Here is a 19,637-nt window from a genome sequence, read left to right on the forward strand (position 1 = left end):
ATAATAATAATAATAATAATAATAATAATAATAATAATAATAATAATAATAATAATAATAATAATAATAATAATAATAATAATAATAATGATAAATGATAAATGATAAATGATAAATGATAAATGATAAAAGAAGGTGGGTGAAGAGTGTAATTCAATCCCCAGCAGATGGCTGGAAACAATTCAATTGATGCCACACTCCTTGTTTGCTTCTTTGGGAACGCTGAAGCACCTGCAGAAGGAAGGCAGATCAAAAGCAGGATTCAGTTGCACGGCCAATTTAGTAGCAATATTTCAAGCCACAAAGGTTGGGTGAAACAGTAAAATGGTTAAAAACAAACAAACAGAAAGCTTCTTTGTGACAATTAAGAGTGAAAAATAAAAGATTAAAATGGGATTAAAGAGGGGGTGCAGCAGAGCCCAGCAAAACATCAGCCATTTTCAACCCCGCCTTGGGACATTGTCACTCTCAAGCCTTCTTTCTCCCCCTCAAAGGGCAAGACCCTGACCCTTTCTGCTCTTCTTGAGGGGGAAGGGACTGCTCTCCCTGGAGCCGTTCCTCGGACCTTTGCCTGGGATGACCCTACCTGGCCGAGATGGTCTACGGCTCCACCTCCTCCTCCTCCAGGCTGGCGATGTCGGCCAGCGAGTCCACTTCCTCATCTTCCAGGCTGGGGATGTCTTCCAGCGTGTCGGTGTCTCCAAACTCCTCAGGAGAATCCTACGAAAAAGAGGGATTTGGTTAAATGAGAACCAGGACTCAAACTGGAGACCATTGGGAATCCCCCGCTTTAAGGAGCCCTTGCAGTCCGGAACTGCAAGAAGGTCTGGTCTCTTCAGAGAAGGGAGCCGTGGGGCGTGCCAGGGTTGGGGGGCATAAGGGATGCCTCCTTCCTCCACCCCTTGACCTCCCACAGAAGGGGCAGCTTTTCCTTCCTTACCAAAGGTGGAAATTCCTCCATTTCCTTGAGGAGTTTGTTCAGGGCCTCCGCCAGGGCACTGCAAGAAACAGAGGAGAAGAAGAGTCTAAAGCCAGTGCGTGGAGCTAGAAGGCCAGCCCAGACCCACCAAGCCATTGAACCATCGGGGCTCAATTCCCTGCACTGGGGGGCCAGATCCCTCTGGGATGCAGGGAACAGTTCCTAAGGGCAAAAAAGCCACGTTTCCATCTGCTTTCTTAAGAGCCGGTTCAGGAGTGTCCAGGTCTCCAGGTCCGGCGTTGGAAGAGAGGAGGACACCCTGGCGGGATCCCCATGACACGATGAGCCAAGGATCCCTGGGATGGAGCCTGGCTCGTCCTATGGAGCAGCATCCATAGTGTCCTCGATCCAGGCGCTTCCCTGGCAGCAGGTGGCTTCCTTTCCCTGTTCTATTTTTTTAAAAACCTCCTGAGGAGCAAGATCATGAATGCAGGGTTTCTTCCTGGCTCCTTTCTCTGGCTTCTTGGGAGGAAAATTAAAAAGGCCAGAAAAAGGGAAGGTGCCCTTGAGCTGCCAGGCAGCCCAATAAACCAGCCAAACACTGAAACCAACAAGGAGGCAAACGACATGTGAACCCAACCAGGAAGCTCCCTGGGTTTGTTTAAGTCTTCCTATTCAATTAAAACCTGGAGGGATCCTCCGTGAGCCCCAACCCGCTTTTTCACACATCAAGCTAGAAAGAGAGAGAGAGAGAGAGAGGGAGAAATTACCTGGGTGATGGTACCATTGCTTGTGCAGGGAGGCTCTCGCTCTCGTCCGTGGTGTCCGAGAGGGTAAAGGGCGATGTGTATTCTGAAGAACTCTAGAAATCAAAACCAAGCATTCATACATTTAGTACAAAGCAAAGTGATCTCCATCCCTTTGGGAACCCTGCTCAGCCAGTAGGATGTGTTTGTGGGTTTTCTACCATTTACAGCAGAGTAACAGTGGGCCTTTGAAAGGAAATGGTTCCCCATGAGAGAAGGGGATCCGGTAAATAAAGGGGATCCTTCTTTTCTGGGGCACATTTCCCTTGACGGGGCAGCAGGAGGCACAGAGAGAGGGCTGATCTCTCTCCTTTCCCCATTAAGGTGTGGGGCTGGCTTACCTGGGTGGAGCTCCCCACACTTCTCACCCTCCTGGAGAGCCGGTGGGGAAATGGCAATGGGCCAAGAGCATTTGGGAGAGGAAGCCTGAGGCAAGGGGTAGGCAGGCCCCCTCTTCCAGGCTCCAGCAGCCCCTTCCATGCCCTGCTTTGCATCCAAAACTTACCAAAAAACCAAACGTGGATCCCTCTTCCTCCACAAATGCCTGTCTTGATGTTACTGCCACGAGACTAGGAGAAACAAGCCACCGAACAGATTAGACCCCTGAATTCAGGAGCTCCTTGTCCTTATGAGCTCCATCCACTGGGGGTGGCACATGCATTGTGTGCTGTGGTGGAGTGTGGGGACCTTTCCAGTGGATGGAGCCAAAAGGGGGTCAGATGTTATGGGGCCCTTCCCAAAGCATCCCCACCATTTCCCAGGCCTTGATGTTGAGGGGAGGTCTGGGGGTGTCCGTGGGCCAAACCAGGGCATCCCCCCCCCAATCCTCCCTTGAAGAGAGCGTACCTTCCAGACATCGGTCGTGAGACAAAGGTCTCGTCATCCAAGCTGCCCCAATAGCTAATTGAGGCTCCGAGGGGCATAGAATCCTGAAAAATTAAAAAATAAATGGCTAAATGATTTGAAACTACAGACACAATGATTTGTAGCCCACCTCTCTCTTTAGCCCAAATGCTGTTCTCTCGTCCTGCAGGAGGCTTTTGAAGGGAAGGGAAAGGAAAGGGGACGTCCCCTCCGTAGAGGAAACCTCCTTCCACTCCTTACCACGGTCAATGTGGATTGCCGGCCATCCTTCCCCTCCTCTCTTCCGCAGGGTAGCAGTTGGCTGTAAATGCTGTGAGAAGAGGACACCACAGGTCAGAAAAGGACGGCATAAAAGGGCCACTGGATGAGACCAGGGCTGCAGCAATCCCCGTCGTTGCCCTAACTCCGATTTCGAGGAGGTGTCTGGGCTTTGCTTGGCAAATGCATTGCCTGAACCAGACCACCCCTTCCTGTCCCTCGGCTGGGAAGACCGTACCTTTCCACCTCGGAGATGACCACAGACGGAACCTCTGGCAGGCTGCTCTGGGCGCTCCGTGGGGCAAGGACCACCATGGAATCCAAGGTCCTTGCAGAGCAGGCCGAAAAGGCCCGTTGCTTTTCTTCCTTCTCCTCCTCGGCTTCCCTGGTTTGCAGCTCGCTGCGGGTGCTGAGAAAAGAGGACACAAGAGGTCGGCAACTGGAGGCCACAGAACGACGTAGGAGGAAACCAGGGCGGCAGCCACTGGGCCTGAATCCTACTTCCAGCTGTTGCCCCAAGTAGATCTCAGCTGGTCATGAAGGCCACCACCAGCTCCCATCCTCGGTTCCCCAGGACACCAGCCAGTCACCCCCAGCCTTTGAGACACAGGGAGTGACTGGACTTCATTTGGGAAATGCATAGCCTAACGGAGGGCAGCCCTTTCTGTCCCTTGGCTGAGAAGACCGTACCTTTCCACCTCGGAGATCACCAGAGACGGAGCCCGTGGCAGGTTGCTCTGGGCGCTCCGAGGGGCAAGCCCCACCATGGAATCCAGGGTCCTTGCAGAGCAGGTCGAAAGGGTCCCTTGCGGTTCCTCCTTCTCCTCCTCGGCTTCCCTGGCTGGCAGCTCGCTGCAGGTGCTGAGAAAAGAGGACACAAGGGGTCGGCAACTGGAGGCCCCACAGCATCGTAGGAGGAAACCAGGGTGGCAGCCACTGGACCTGAGTGGAGTGACTGGACTTTGTTTGGGAAATACATAGCATAGCCTAAAGGAGGGCAGCCCTTTCTGTCCCTCGGCTGGGGAGACCGTACCTTTCCACCTCTGAGATCACCAGAGACGGAGCCTTGCGGTTCCTCCTTCTTCTCCTCGGCTTCCCTGGCTTGCAAACCGGCTTCCCTGACTCTCCGGTCACCTCAGAGATGACCAGAGACTCTGGAAAGCTGGTCTGGGTGCTCTGTGGGACAAGCACCACCACGGAATCCTGTCAATGAAAGGGAAGAAGGAATCGGAAGATCAGACGCACATCCTGAAGCCCACTTGCCTCTCCAACCCAAAAGGTGTTCCCTGCTAAGATTTCTCCCTGGACAAAGTTGGCTCTCCCGTTAACGCAAAGGGTGGCTGGGGAGTACTTTCTTCTCCATGGTATAAATTACTGCTTGCAGGGGGAGTCAAGCTGATGGGGGATGAAAGGGGTGGAGAAGGCACAAGAAGAAGGGAAAGGGCCTTTCATCTGCCCTCAAGAATCTGGTTTCCTGGTGCAAGACCCTCCCTCACCCAGTTTCAAGCATGACAGCATATCCGTGTTTCATATTTGAAGGAGCCTCTCTGGGATGGAAACCCCATTGAGAGGGAGAAGCAGCAGGGAGCTCTTGGGCCACATCCTGGCTCCCAACGGTTTGTTTCTAGCATGGGAGCAGGAATTGTCTCCTCGCTGCACCTACGGTGTTTAGATGGGCTCTGAATCTCAGCCGACCTCACCAACCCCGGGGCCGGCCTCTCTGCAAGAAGCCAGGAGATGTGCAACGGGAGGGAAAGGGGACATCCCACTGGGAGAAGAAAAGGGATCTTTGTGTTTCTTACCCTGAAATCTGATGTCTCCTCTGTCTGCTCCTGGCGCTCCCTAGTGATGCTAGGATGAGAAGATGACACAACAGGTCAGAAACTCAAGCAGACAAGCAAGGCCCCTAAGATCTGCTTAGAGATCTATCCTAAAGATCTCTTGGTCCCCATGGCCGAGCCTCCCCTCCTTTCTCCTCTCCACGTCCCCCTCGTCTTCCCAAAGGCTAAGGGAGAATGGAGCCATCCCGGTTTTTATTTCTGCTCCTCGCTTCCAACCCTTGTGCCTCCTCCCTCCCTGTTCTCTGCTGGTCAGGAGCTTTGGACCTGGGTTTTCTTTGGCTACAGAAAAAGCTCCTGATGTTTGGGGTCCTACCTGGGAGGTTCAGGAGCAGGCTCTCGACAGGTTGGGGTGCCTGCACAACAAGAAAATGTGCACCACCTCCCCAACCGCTGGAAAAGAGAAAGAGCTAAAGGTTAACGTTGAGAGAAGCAGAGATGTTTGGGTGGGGTTAGCAAAACGCCTAGACTCTTTCCAAACCCACCTACCGGTTCATGAGTGTCTAAAGAAATGGGGTCCTGGGGGAGTGGGAGTCAATCTTTGTCCTTCTCTGCCCCAACTCCTTTGGATCTTTGCATTGGGGTATCTCAAGAGACTCCCCACTAGATCAGATGGAAAGAGGAGGGGAAGAGGGTCCGCTTCCCACCCTCCCTGATATTACTAGCCTTATTTGGGTCTCCTGCACCTCTCCCGGACCCCGGGTCCTTCTAAGGAAGAGGAGCAGCCCCTCCCACCCCCATGGATTGCTACGTTTTGATGACTGAAACTAAACCGGTTGGATCTCATTGCTCTTCTTATTCAGAGGGCCTCTTGTGTAAGGTGTGTGTTTGTGTTTCTGCCTTTTTATACGGGGGTGTGTTGGTCTTTTCCTTTTCAGTTCTTTGGACCTTTAGATTACTTCCTTTTAATTTTATTTCAAATCTCTAGTGGATTTGTCTTTGCAAGACCAAGATTCTATACTTAAAATGGGGGAAAATACAGGTGGATTGGAGAGGAGGAGGAGATAGAAGGTACATATGCTTAGGAGAAGGGAAGGGAGACCAAGCCCCTGGAGATTTGTGGCCAGGCTGCCAGTTCTTTGCCCAACCCTTGGCAGGAGGGGTGGGTGGGAGGGGAGCAGGAGGGGGGCTGCCGTTCCCCCCCCCCGACTGCCTCAATGCTCGGCTTGCACCTCTCATCACCCACCCGCCCTATCAACCTTTTCTAACAAGGGCCACTTCACCAATTTGCCTTTCTGGAAAAAAAATCCCAACACAGACTCTCACTTCTACCCCTTTTTTCAAATGGGGAGACATGCAACACCACCTTCAACAAACTATAAGTCCAGTCTCTAGAGGAATCAAAGACACAGTCCTCAGTGCTGAACGCAGATAAAGCAAGTACAGCCGAATAATTCCCAATTCAAACTCTAATTCCAGGTGGAGACAGCCTGTTAGTTGAAAGCCAGCTTGTCTCCATAACAGAGGACATACAGCACATGAAATCTTTCCTGAATGAATCCAACAAACTTCTAAACACTTTGATGGCTATCTGCAAAAAGCTATGGTTAAGATCTGACTCAGAGGAAACTGAAAGCAGATCATGTCCTAGGGTTGCTTCTACTACCAGCCTGATATGCAGAAAACAGGCGAGAAAAGGGAAAAATAACGAACGGTAAAAGATGAAAAGTAAATATGTAAAAAAAATTCCCAAACCAGTTCCATACAAAAAGATGCAGTGAAGCAAACTTTTAAAATTACTGGATATTAACTTAGCATAGAAAAGTACAATGCAAACAGAGCAGCTAATTCTAAACAAGAAAGTAGATCCGGATGAACTTGCTCATCTCTCTACTAATGCAGAGAAGTCTCTCCCTCACTGTCTAGAACCAAGACTAGCTCAAGCACAGAAACAAGGTACCAAGAACCCGCATTCGGCTCCACAGAATTCTATTTTTTAAAATATTTTTTATTTTATAATACAAAAAACCTCCAAAAACATATAGAAAAAACAAAAATACAATTTTTTTACACATAATAGTGCTTATTATAAACTAAATTCCAATGTGCACCCCATACCCACGGGACTCCATATTTTATTACAGACTACCTCTCCAAAATTGTATAGAGTATTCTTTACAGGCTTTCCCCCTTCCTTTCACTAACACAAATTCCACAAATTTACCTCAAATATCATAAAAATTGTTAGAACTTATTTTCCCTCTTTTTATTTTTAGTTCAATAGTCAATTTATCATTTAATGCAATGTCCAGTACTTCACAATACAGTGGACCCTTGACTTACAGACGGCTTGATTTACAGACTTTTTGAGTTACAGACTTCTCTGGCCGCAAAATTTAGGTTTGACTTGCAGACTGAGATTTGACTTACAGACCAGAAAAAAACCAAAATGGAACAAAAACGGCCTGTTACAGGATTAATCGGTTTTCAATGCACTGTAGGTCAATGGAGACTTGACTTACAGACTTTTTGACTTGAGAACCACCTTCCAATATGGATTAAGTTCTCAAGTCAAGACCCCACTGTGCCAATTTAATATCATTTTTGTCTTTCCAAAATCTAGCTATTAATATTCTACCACTTGTCATAAAATTGGTGATTAATTCTTTCGAGTAACAATCCAAATTGTTATCAAAAATTGACAATAAAGCAATTTTAGCATTACAATCAATATCTTTACCAAATATATCGCACATTTCCTTAAAAATCAATTCCCCAAAGTTCTTAACCAGTTTACATTCCCACCACATATGAAAATACGTACCAATTTCCTCATCACATTCCCAACATGCTTTGGGGCATGCTGGATTGAGGCTCCACAGAATTCTAGACCAGTGGTTCTTAAACTTGGTCACTCAGGCGTTTTTGAACTGCAACTCCCAGAAACCCCAGCCAGCACAGCTGGTGGTGAAGGCTTCTGGGAGTTGCAGTCCAAAAACACCTGAGTAAACCAAGGTTAAGAACCACTGTTCTAGACCACCCCAAGAGCGGATTAAAACAGATCTGGGATGGAAACTAGTCTTGAACAGACAAAAGTTAAAATTCCACTTACCCTCAAAGCGCGAACAATCCTCCTTCTGAGTCCCATGACTCCAAACGCTTGCGCGGAACGACTGCACTGCAAAACAAGAGAGACTGACAGCACCTCTTATCAGCAGCTTGGTCCTGGGCGCAAATGACCGGTCCCCCAGGGGTCTTGTGTGACTTGGGCACACCTCAGTCCTGGGGACAAAGGGCCAGTCCCCCTGGGGTATTGTGTGACCTAGGCGTCACCGTGGCAACCCCCAAAAACCAAGCTGCCTAATCCAGCAGAGCTGTCAGCCCCCTGACTACCCCATTTCCCTGAAAATAAGACCTAATCTGAAAATAAGCCCTAGTAGGATTTTTCAGAAGGCTCCTCATAGAAGCCCTACCCCAAAAATAAGTGCCAGTGAAGAGAAACCCTACCCTCCACCTTTGTGCAGCAACCAGAAGAGGACATGACTCTATTTGACTCAATGTAGATGGTTGTACATGAAAATGAATAAAACATCCCCTGAAAATAAGCCCTAATGTGTGTTTTTTGGAGCCAAAATTAATATAAGACCCTGTCAGGTGCAACAGAAGCACCTCCTTGAACTTCCCACGGTGTGCTTTAGGGCCGTCCCCGGGGTCAATGCAGAGAGTCAGGAGAGTCTTCGGAATCCCCAAGGTTTCGGCCTGGCTCTTCTTTGGCCCTACAAGAAACGGATGAGAAGAAGAAACTACATTTAGAGTATAGAACTAGAAGAAGAGCCAGCGCTCCTCTAAGCTCTCCATCCGTCGGGATCCAAATCCCAGCCCTGGGCAGCCCGTCTCCCCCCCCCCCCGGGAGGCAGAGAACAGCGTCTCACGGCAAAAGCCACATTTTCTGGGAATGGATTACTCGAGTGAAGGCTCCCTGTGTCTGCTGTGCACCTTACGTGTTCTGTGTGGAATTCTGTGAAGGGATGGTGTCCAATGTGAATTCTGTGAATAAAAATCAGACATTCATTCCTTTATTTCAATACAGAGCTGTCCCCACCCTAGACTAACCTCATGGGAACCCTATTTAGACCATGCGGGGTTGTGATTTTTAGGGGTTTTTGAATTAAGTAAGGATGGGGGAATGTTTTAACAGCAGCAACCACAAATCCCATCCCCCTTTGAGATCATGGGATCTGGCAATCCAACAGGTTTCATCCTCTCTGGTGAACCTAATCATGGCAGGGGCACCAGGAGAGGAGAACGGGTGATGCAGAAGAGGCAGAGAGTGGCTGGAGAGAAGGCAGGCTTACCTGGGGGCAGGTTCCGCCACGTCTCCCCCACCACAGGAGAGCCGGAGGCCAAGGGGAGCTGGGCTGGGAGTCCCTGGAAGAAGAAAGGGGTGGGCGGCCTCCCTCTTAACTCTTTGGAGCTCAGCTCAGACGCCATTCCTTGCAGGCTGGCACTGAGTGAGTGGTTGAGACTGTAAGTGCCAGTTGAGGAGAACAAACCAAAAAGGAGTGGTCTGCTTTGGTAGACTTGAAGTGCCTTCTGCTCTGTAGGTCGCAGAACTTTTCCCTGCTGTGTGGCTAGAGGTTTTTAGCCAAAGGTCACATTCGACCAAGAAAAACAGCCTCTGCCCGCAATGGGAAACAACCGAGGCCTCTCTGCTGCTGCTGATGGTGCCCATCCCATTGCCCTGCCCACTGCTTACTCCCTGCCTGACTTTGATTCGTACAAATTTAAATCTGGGAGGATGACATGCCTGCAGCAGATTATGAGGAAGAAAATCCCTTTGCAGCTCTTTCGGTGACCCAGGGTGGCCCTTGGTTGCTTAAGAGGAAAAGAAAAGTTCCTACAGTTTTTTCACATTAGGTTCTTTCCATCCTGAACATATAATCAATAAAAATATTGGTGAATTCTTGTTTTTGAAAAATTGAACCTTCTCCTCGGTTCCTAATGCAGATCCATGTAAGTTCTGTATTGAAAGCAGGCCTTGAATGCTTGAAAGAATCCTTTTGATGTGCCGGATTCTCCTGGGACCCCTGAAAGAGCTGGCACGGCTCTCCTCCTTTCGTGAGTCCACCCACCAAGGCACCTTCTCCCCAACGCCTCTTCTACCTAAGGACTGTTGGGTGTATTTATTTACAATATTTTTTAGCCACACCATTGACCAGTTCGGCCAGCATTGCAAATTCTTCTTGGAAGAATCCACCCTGAACTTTTTCGTATTAACCCATTCAAAAATGCCAGAGCCTTACAGAGAGGGCTCTCCAAACAACATTTTATTTTTTCATTCGCAAGAGATGTGGGCCATGGGACGTTAACTCTTTCCTCGCCATAGCATAGATCAACCCTGCACACTTTTCTTTTGACACTCAGGATTTGTTGGCCGGTTTGATGGGGGGGGGGCTCCTGCACGTTTGCAACTCTTTTCTGAGTCCCCATGACAAAGTGGATGCAACCAGGCCGTCAGCCAAAGAGTGGCTGCGGAACTGACCCTTAGACTGACCACACAGCTTCACCTGCAGAAATGCTTCCCGGGGAAGATGCCTGGCTAGCATGGCCAATAGAAAAGAATGGTCAAAGTTGTAGGTTCCCTAGCCAACATAACAACAACTCACACTCCCTCCAATAATGGGTATTCCTCAAGGCAGGGTATGGGGTGTGGGACAGATTCAGACCCGGGATGCAAAAGGGGGCCAGAGGGCTCCATCCTTCACAGAGAGACAAGAAAGCTGGCAGTTTCTGGAGGCTGGGTGGCTAACTGGGATGACTGACCTGCCTCCCCCAAACCCTGGAGAGCATCTTAGATCCTTGGCATGCATGGTGGGAAAAAGAAGGGGTTCCTGGGAGCTGAAGTCTAAAACTTTTGGCACGGCCAAAACTTCCTCATAAAGCTGCTCTGGAAATCATGAGTGAAGTTCCCATGCTTGTCCACTAGATGCCCTCCAAGTCAAAGGCTGAAAATATATATGATGCTTTATTTCTTTTCCTGAGCCAATTTATTCCTACCATGTTGTATGGAGCCCCCAGCAGGTGGGGCTTGCTGCCTAACATACGCTACTTGCCCAGCATCACGAGGCTTCGTATTGCAACAGGGATAAAAACCTGGTTGCCAGAGGTTAGGAACACAGCGCCAAAATGGTTGTGCATATATGTGTGCGTGTATATATGTACAGTGGTGCCCCGCATAGCGACGATAATCCGTGCCGAAAAAATCATTGCTATCCGGATTCGTCTCTATGCGGGGCAAAAAACCCCATAGGAACGCATTCGTCGTCGTTTAGTCGTTTAGTCTTGTCCGACTCTTCGTGACCCCATGGACCAGAGCACGCCAGGTCCTCCTATCTTCCACTGCCTCCCGGAGTTGGGTCAAATTCATGTTGGTTGCTTCGCAGACACTGTCCAGCCATCTCATCCTCTGTCATCCCCTTCTCCTCTTGCTTTCACACTTTCCCAACATCAAGGTTTTTTCCAAGGAGTCTTCTCTTCTCATGAGATGGCCAAAGTATTGGAGCCTCAGCTTCAGGATCTGTCCTTCCAGTGAGCACTCAGGGTTGATTTCCTTTAGAACTGATAGGTTTGTTCTCCTATTTTTATTTTTCCCCCTATCTTGAACCATACTGTATTACTATTGTTGCTTTTTATTTTATTATACTGTTTTTATTCCAGTTTTATTGTTAGCCGCCCAGAGTAGACTTATGTCTAGATGGGCAGGGTATAAATTAAATTAAAGTAAAGTAAAGTAAAGTAAAGTAAAAATAAATAAATAAATAAATAAATAAATAAATACATAAATAAATAAATAAACAAACAAACAAACAAATAAATAAATAAATAAATAAATAAATAAATAAATAAATAAATAAATAAATAAATAAATAAATAAATAAATAAATAAATAAATAAATATGTTCTTGCTTTAGATGGCAACTGCATGCTACTGGGTGGGGAATTCTGGGATTTGACCATCAAAAGGGAAGCTTCTCCAAGCTCGGCAGGTACCTCCCAGCTCAGATGAGTCATGATAAGAATTTGGTGCCTTGCATTCAAGAATCTGCTACTCAACAGCCAAAAAGTGGGTGGAATGTTTCAAAAACAGGGACAGGGTTATCACGTTTAAAATAACGGCATATGGTCCAAGTCTCCTGGAGACTTTGGCTGGGGACACATCACACTCCTCCTCCTCCTCGTCTTTACCAGACAGTGACTCCCCCATCATCACACTGTCAATGTGAGTTTCTGTTTCTGTCTCTGGTCCCTTTGTTACAGGGTAGCTCATAGGTAGCTCTTCTCTGACTGATGCAACAAAAGACAGAATACGTAGCTAAGTGGGCCACTGCAATAATTAATGGGTCTCTCCAGGAGGGGAGGTTCCCCTTGCTCTCAAAGAGACACTCATTAGGCCCATTAGGAAGAAACCAAGTTTGGCAGTGGATGATATTGGAAATTATAGGCCCATTGCCAAGGTTTCCTTCCTTAGCAAAGTGGTGGAGAGGGTGGTGGCTAACCAGCTTCAGGCCCTATTGGATGAAACCAATGCCCTGGATCCGTCCAGTCGGGCTTCAGACTGTGCCATGGCATGGAAACAAGATTGGTTGCCCTGTTTGATGAGCTGTTGAGGGAGGCCGACAGGGGCAACGTGTCCTTGTTGGTCCTCCTCGATAGCTCAGCCGCCTTCGATAGCGTCGACCACAGTATCCTCCTGGGGAGGCTCTCGGAGTTGGGAATCAGTGGTCTGATGCTTGCCTGGCTCTGATCCTTCTTGGAGGACCGTCCCCAGAGAGTACAGCTTGGGGAGAATGTTTCGACCCCATGGAGTCTCAATTGTGGGGTTCTGCAGGGCTTGATTATCTCCCCAATGCTCTCTAATATCTATATGAGGTCACTGGGTGGGATCACCAAGGGGTGTGGGGCTTCGTGTCATCAGTACGCTGACGACACCCAGCTCTACATCTCCTTTTTTCCCAACAAAAGTGGATGCCCTTTTGTCTCTTCAGCGCTGCCTGGAGGCTGCTCTGCGATGGATGCAGGAGAATGGACTGAGGCTGAACCAGGACAAGATGGAGGTCCTGAGGGTGGGTGGCCCCACCATCGGTGGTTTGGAAAACTCCCTCTCTTTTGAGGGAGTGACTCTCACCACGAAGAGTGAGATTTGCAGCTTGGGGGTCCATTTGGATCTGGCGCTTACCAGGTGGCGTTAGTGATCCGTTCCGCCTATTTCTACCGTTGGCGCATTGCTCAGCTGCATCCCTATCTTGATGCTGGGGCGCTCACCACTCTGATCCATGTGCTTGTAGTCTCGAGATTAGACTACTGTAATTCACTGTACATGGGGCTACCTTTGAGATTGATGCGGAAGCTTCAAGTGGTGCAGAACGCTGTGGCCAGACTTCTCACTGGGCATATCAGCATATTTCCTCTACTCTGTTAGCCTTGTATTGGCTGCCCGTTTGTTTCCGCATTGATTTCAAAGTCTTAATGATGACATTTAAAGCCCTAAATGGTTTAAGACCTCGATATCTAGGGGAACGCCTCCTTGCACCTAGATCTACCTGAATCACTCACTTTAGTTAAGAGGGGCGGCTGAGGGGCCTAACGCCAAGGGCGGCCTGGAAAGAAAGAACAAGAAACGGGGTCTTCTTGGCAGTGGCCCCTCACCTCTGGAACAATCTCCCCCCCCAGAAATTTGTCTGGCTCCCTTGCTGGGTGCTTTTAAGAGCAGATTCAAGACCTGGCTTTTTAGGCAGGCCTTCCCTCCTGTCATTATTCAATTTATTCTGTCATCTTGAATTATATTATGCTGTTGCTGTTATCTTATACTGCTATTGTTTTTATGAAATTGTTTTATGAACTTATTGTTAGCCACCCAGAGTAGACTTTGGTCTAGATTGAATAATTGAATAAATTATTGAATAAATAAATAAATATGAGGATCAGAGCATCCTTTCCCAAACTGGTGTCTTCCAGAAATGTTGGAGCAGAGCTCCTGTCTGCACCAATCGGCATGGAAACGTTACCTGTGGTGGAAGATGCAGTACTTCCTTAATGAGCTTTTAAATTGCTTTTTAATCCAAAAATTATTATTGCAATTTTTTCTACCGTGCTTTGGCATTTTCACTTTCATTGTTTCTAAGAATATTTTATTTAATTTCTAGCCTGTATTTAATTTTGCTGTGAGCTGCGTCAAGTCCCAGTCTTGGGAGAAAGGAAGAATAGAACTCAAACGACTTGACATAAATCAAAGCAGTCCTTTGGCTCTTGGATGTATCCGGTTGGAGAAAGCTGGTCTAAACAACTGGGGGAGGAGAGAGTGAACAAGTTTTCCAGTCTGGGCATCTAATACTGTACACACTTGGCCCCAAGCTTCACTGAAATTAACAGAGATTCCCTAGAAACAAGTGTTTTGATGCTTTGCATCCCTCATCCGTCTCTGAAATTGAAAGAGCCACAGGCCCACACTGAGTAAAATAACAAACCTTCTCGGGGATATACAGGCTGAAATCCTGTTGCTTAGCATATGAAAAGACATAACTCCTAACCAACAAATAAAAATTCTGCACCATAATTCCTGAGTCACATGCATCAAGCTGCCCCTATTTGGGGGGGGGGGACTCTTTATTTCCTGCCTAAGATCTACCTGAAAGTCACTGGTTTTCTTATCCTAAGCCACAAGGTTTCAGCTACTGTGTGTTGTATCCTTTCCACGTTAATGTGACCTCCAAAGGCTTCCTTGACTAAATGCATGAAAACTCACATACCATTGAAGGCAGTGTTCCGTCTGGCATCTTCTACTGCGTGATCCACCAACCCGGTACCTATGGCTTTGGAATCGAGTAAGCCAGAGAAAGACCAGCCGCCCCTGGCAGAACCAGAACGGGCAACTGGATGAGTTTGGGAGTCCGGAGAAAATATTGTGAAAAGTCCATGAGAGATCTTGTGCTTCAGGGAATTGTAAACTGCCTTCATAGTAGTGAGGATATGGGTTTTGCAGTACTTATTTCCCAGGATTTGTAGGTGTTTCATTGTGCCTGGAGACTCTTTGTCCCTATGAAGATGAGCCAAGGTCGTTTCTCAGAACTGATAAGCAAAACGTTCCGTACCAATGGTGTACCCGCGTTCCAGCCTGGGATGAGAGAACGAGCTGTGGAAAATTACAAGTTGGGTGTGGAGTTGCAGACAAGGGACCATATGCTGACTGGATACCATCATGGGACAGAGACTTTGATTTAAGTTAGGGAAGAAAGGGGGGGGGATTAAGCAAGTCGTTGGTGTGTGAGCATAAGTTGGAGAAGGAGAAGAAGACGGAAGATAGGTTTAAAGCCTTCGATGATGGATTGGAGACTTAGCAACGGTAACTTAGAATAGCCAGCAACTAAGTAGTAAAGCAATTAGTTAGTAAGTATTTTATTGTTTTATAGGAAAGTCTTAAGGAGCTTACTTAATACCTAGATGTTTTGCATTTGACCAGTACAATTCTTTTTATATTTCCTTTGTTTTGCAACGTTTTACTCTTTTTGAATAAATAGTCTATAATATTTTACCCAAGCGTGATTTGGGGGGCAAGGACGAGAGTGCCTAAAGAACATGCCTGAGCCACAACGGCTTTATTGGCTATTTTGGGTTATTTGGGTGTCCTACCTGGTAAGGCTGGACCAAAGTACACAGCTAAGAGTTTTAAGCTCAAATAAGGGAGTAACTGGAAATCTAGGGTCAGAAGCTTGCCCAGAGTTGCTCAGCCACGCACTGACTAGATCTCACCCAGTCTAGGTTATGAAAATGGTGGAAGCTGGGAATGACAGCTGGCTTCTTCCCCTAGTGGAATGACTTTTCTAAGGAGAAGGTTCCTTACCATACCTGACGTGTTCTCAATTCAGATTAAAAGCAACCTATCTGAGATGATGCTCAATGGCTCATGTGGTTGCTTGCCTTAGGGGAAAGATAGGCTGAAAGATAGTCACTTGGTTATGGCACCTATTCATTTATACCAAGATTGGTATCTCACTTTTCCCTGGAAAGATACAAAAGCCAGCAGGATACGAAAAAGAAAAAAGGGGAAAAAGTTATAAGCAGCATTAAAGTACAACCAAGCCTAACCTTTGCTAGGCCACAGAACAAGGCCAGACATTCCATCTCTGGCCAAGTTTTATGTTGGCATCACTTTTTAGAAATTTCTATACAGAAAAAAAAGCAAACAGAAAAAAAAAATTCTAATAAACAATTATCTCATTACACACTACTTCCTCTCACTGGGATCATTTGAGCAAGCATTTACCCTATGGAACCCTATTTCGCTTCCAGAATTGTATGGACTCTTACAATGGGTTTTGCCCCTTACCCTTTATTAAGACAAAAATCATTGAATTCTCCCCATATATCTATACATTCCTGCTTGGCCATTGTGTCCCTCCCTTAACATTTATGTTACATGTAAGCTTATCATGAGCAGCTGTATCCCAAAGTCTCTACACCAATCACTTAACTGGGAGTTACTGCACTCTAGTGGATAGATTTCTTTTGACTCAAGGCAGTGTACATTGCTCTTTCCCATCCACTGTATCAACCCGGCAACCCTGGCAGGTAGGACAGATGTGGAATGACCAGCCCCAATAGGTTTGAAGGCCCAAAGAGTATCAGAGTTTGGATTTTTCAATCCCCAGTCCAGCGTGCTTAACAGCTACACCATCCTGATGATGCTTGATAAGGATATGACTTGATAAGGATGTAATCTTAATATCAACATACTTTGTAATGTCAATATATGGTTCACCGGGAGAGAAAACTGCATATGATGTTTCTTCACCCCCTAAAACATTGCCCACTTGCACCGATTCCACAACAGACATCAAGGAGAACAGTGTTGCTGTCGGCATAGCCCAACGGTCTGGTACAGAACCTCCGCTCCAGTTGTGACAAGAATCTGTGTTGCTTTGGGATTTCAGTAACAATCACTGTTGAGACAGAGTACTCCTAGTATTGCCAACTTTCTCTTGGAATGTCATGCTATGAGGACCATCACCCCTGCGGCCCTTTTCACAAGGGTGGTCACTGGCATGAGATCACTGTGAGGAGCAACGGGAAAGGTGACAACATGGCTATCATTATTGTCCACCCACAGAATCTGTGTTGGTTTACACAGGCAACCTATCTTTTTGGGGAGTTGGCTCTGTCGTTGTGATGCCAGTAGCTTCTGTAGATGGGTGGAGCACTATTCTGAGCTATATTCCAGAGAGAATATAGTAACCGAAGAGGCATTAAATAATGGACCCTTTCTGCATGGCAGGAGAGGAAGCTGAACACGTTCCTTACACGTTGTCTCCGACACATTTTTGGTATCACCTGGCAGGACAAAGTTCCAAATGGAGTAGTCCTAGAACGAGCTGGAATTTTTAGCATGAATACATTACTGAAACAGCGATGTCTACGTTGGCTTGGGCATGTTTATTTATTTATTTATTTGACTTATATGCCGCCCACTCTACCCAAAGGTCTCTGAGTGGCTGACAACAATTAAAATACAATAAAAGGATAAAACAATTTTATTTTATTCATTCATTTATTTATTATTTAAAATACAATTAAAATATATATTCTAAAAATTGCCATCAGGACCCACAGTAGATATTATTTCAATTAAAAGCCTTCTGGGACAGGAAGGTTTTGACCTGGCGCTGAAATGTCATCAGCGTCGACGCCAGACAAATTTCAATTGGGATGGCATTCCATGGTCTTGGGGCAGCTGCGGAGAAGGCCCTTTGCCTACCTTCTTGAGGGACGGCTCTTTCAAAAGGGCCCCCTGGCTAGATCTTAACTGTCGGGTAGTTCCATATGGAAGGAGGCGGTCCTTCAGGTATCCAGGGCCCAAGCCGTTTAGGGCTTTATATGTCAAAACAAGCACTTTGAATTGGGCCCGGGCAGCAACTGGTAGCCAATGTAATTTTAAAAAAAATCGGTTTGATAAGTCCCCTAGCGTCCCCACCACTCAGCGCCCCCACCACTCAGCGCCCCCACCACTCAGTGCCCCCTCCACTCACCAGCCGCGCAGCTTGATTCTGGACCAGTTGCAGTTGCCGGACCATCTTCAAAGGCAGCCCCACGTAGAGCGCATTGCAGTAACCTATGCAGGATGTTACCAGTGTGTGTGTAACTGTCAGGTCTCAACAACTGAAACTCATCCATTAATATCTGACCTAAGCACGGCACACTGGACACATCCTCTGATTCTGCAGTAATAGTAGAGTCCAACCCACTGCGAATCTGAGCGATTTCCCCCTCAAAATGAATGGCAAACTCATCACAGCCAGCTAATGAGCAGTCCGGGACCTCCACCAGATTTCCCGGTTGAAGAACATCCCAGACCACTCGAAACAGCTCTGCTGGATGACATTCTGCGGAAGCAATATGGCTGGAGAAATATTGCCATTTCGCCAGCCGTATTGCCACGAATTAGGCCCAATAATGGGCTCTAAGTCGTGTTCGATCAGACTCCCAGTGGGATTTCCTCCACCTGCGCTCCAGCCGTCTCCCCTCTCGCTTCATCGCCCGCAGTTCAGAATAATACCAAGCAGCTGTCTGGGCTCTGCGTGCAGGGAGAAGGCGCTTAGGCGCAATCGTGTCAGCCGCCCGGGTCATCTTCCCTATTCCATAGGGTGACCTGAGCTTCGACAGGAACGCCGACCATATCAGACGGATAATCCCCCAGAGCATTCAGGAAACCATCCGGATCCATTAGTCTCTGAGGGCGGATCATCTTAATAGATCCCCCACCCTTGCAGAGGGGAGAAGAAGCGAATAGGCTAAACTTGACCAGGAAGTGGTCTGACCATGACAATGGGGTCACAACCAGCCCCTCCACATCCAAACCACCATCTTCCAGTCCCGTTGAGAAAACCAGGTCCAAGGTGTGGCCATTCTCATGCGTTGTGCCGATGACACATTGAGACAGCCCCATGGTTGTCATGGCGGCCATGAAGTCCCGAGCCGCCTCAGTCAAGGCAGCCTCGACATGGATGTTGAAGTCCCCCAGCACCAACAGCCTGGAAGTCCTCAACACCAGGTTTGAGACAACCTCCTTCAGCTCAGGCAGGGAGACTGTTGGTATGTAGCAGGGTGGGCGGTACACCAAGAGAATCCCTGATCTGTCTCGCAAGCCCAACACACAATACAGGCCCTCAAGACCTCCTCTCAAAGGGATAGGAAGCCTGGTCAAGGAGATAGAACTCCTATAGGCTATAGCAACTCCCCCTCCCCGACCCTCCGAGCGACACTGGTGCTGGACCGAGTACCCAGGCGGACATAGCTGGGAGGGGGGAACACCACCCTTCTCTCCCAACCAGGTCTCAGTAATGCACGCCAGGTCAGAATCCTCATCCAGAATTACATCATGGATGAGGGCAGTCTTCTTTTGTACTGACCTGGCGTTCATCAACAGCACCGTGTGGCTCGAGGGTTTGCTGATATGGTCACCTGATACCATCTGGTTGGGGGCAGGACTAGAAGAGGGGATAGATGGAAGATATCTCACCTCTCTTCTCCTACGTGGGCATGTTCTACCCCCACCGCCATTCCTTCCCCTACCCAGCACCACCTCCATGGCTGCCCCCTCCAATGCCATCCCCCCTTCCTGTTACCTCAGATCCACTGTGGGTCTCTATGCAACCTGATGGCAATTAATAGTCCCAATAATAATAATAATTAATAATAAAAAACATTCCAAAGCTCCTTCTCCCCTCCAAGCCAGGTGGCTGATGTTGACGGATAGGTTGGGGCAGCTAGAGGCAGCGAGGGCCCAGTCCTGCAAGGCCGAGGGAGTCCAGGCCAAATACCCCCCAGGAAGGCTGGCAACCGGCAGAAGCACAGTCTCTCACTCGGTGCCTGAGGGACGGCAGATGATGATGATGATGAAAACTCCCCCAAAGGCAGGAACGTTGTGAAAATGTCCATACTGGGAGTGCGTTCATTAGGTCC

This window comes from Pogona vitticeps, chromosome 11 (assembly GCF_051106095.1).
Source record: "Pogona vitticeps strain Pit_001003342236 chromosome 11, PviZW2.1, whole genome shotgun sequence".
Taxonomy (NCBI): domain Eukaryota; kingdom Metazoa; phylum Chordata; class Lepidosauria; order Squamata; family Agamidae; genus Pogona; species Pogona vitticeps.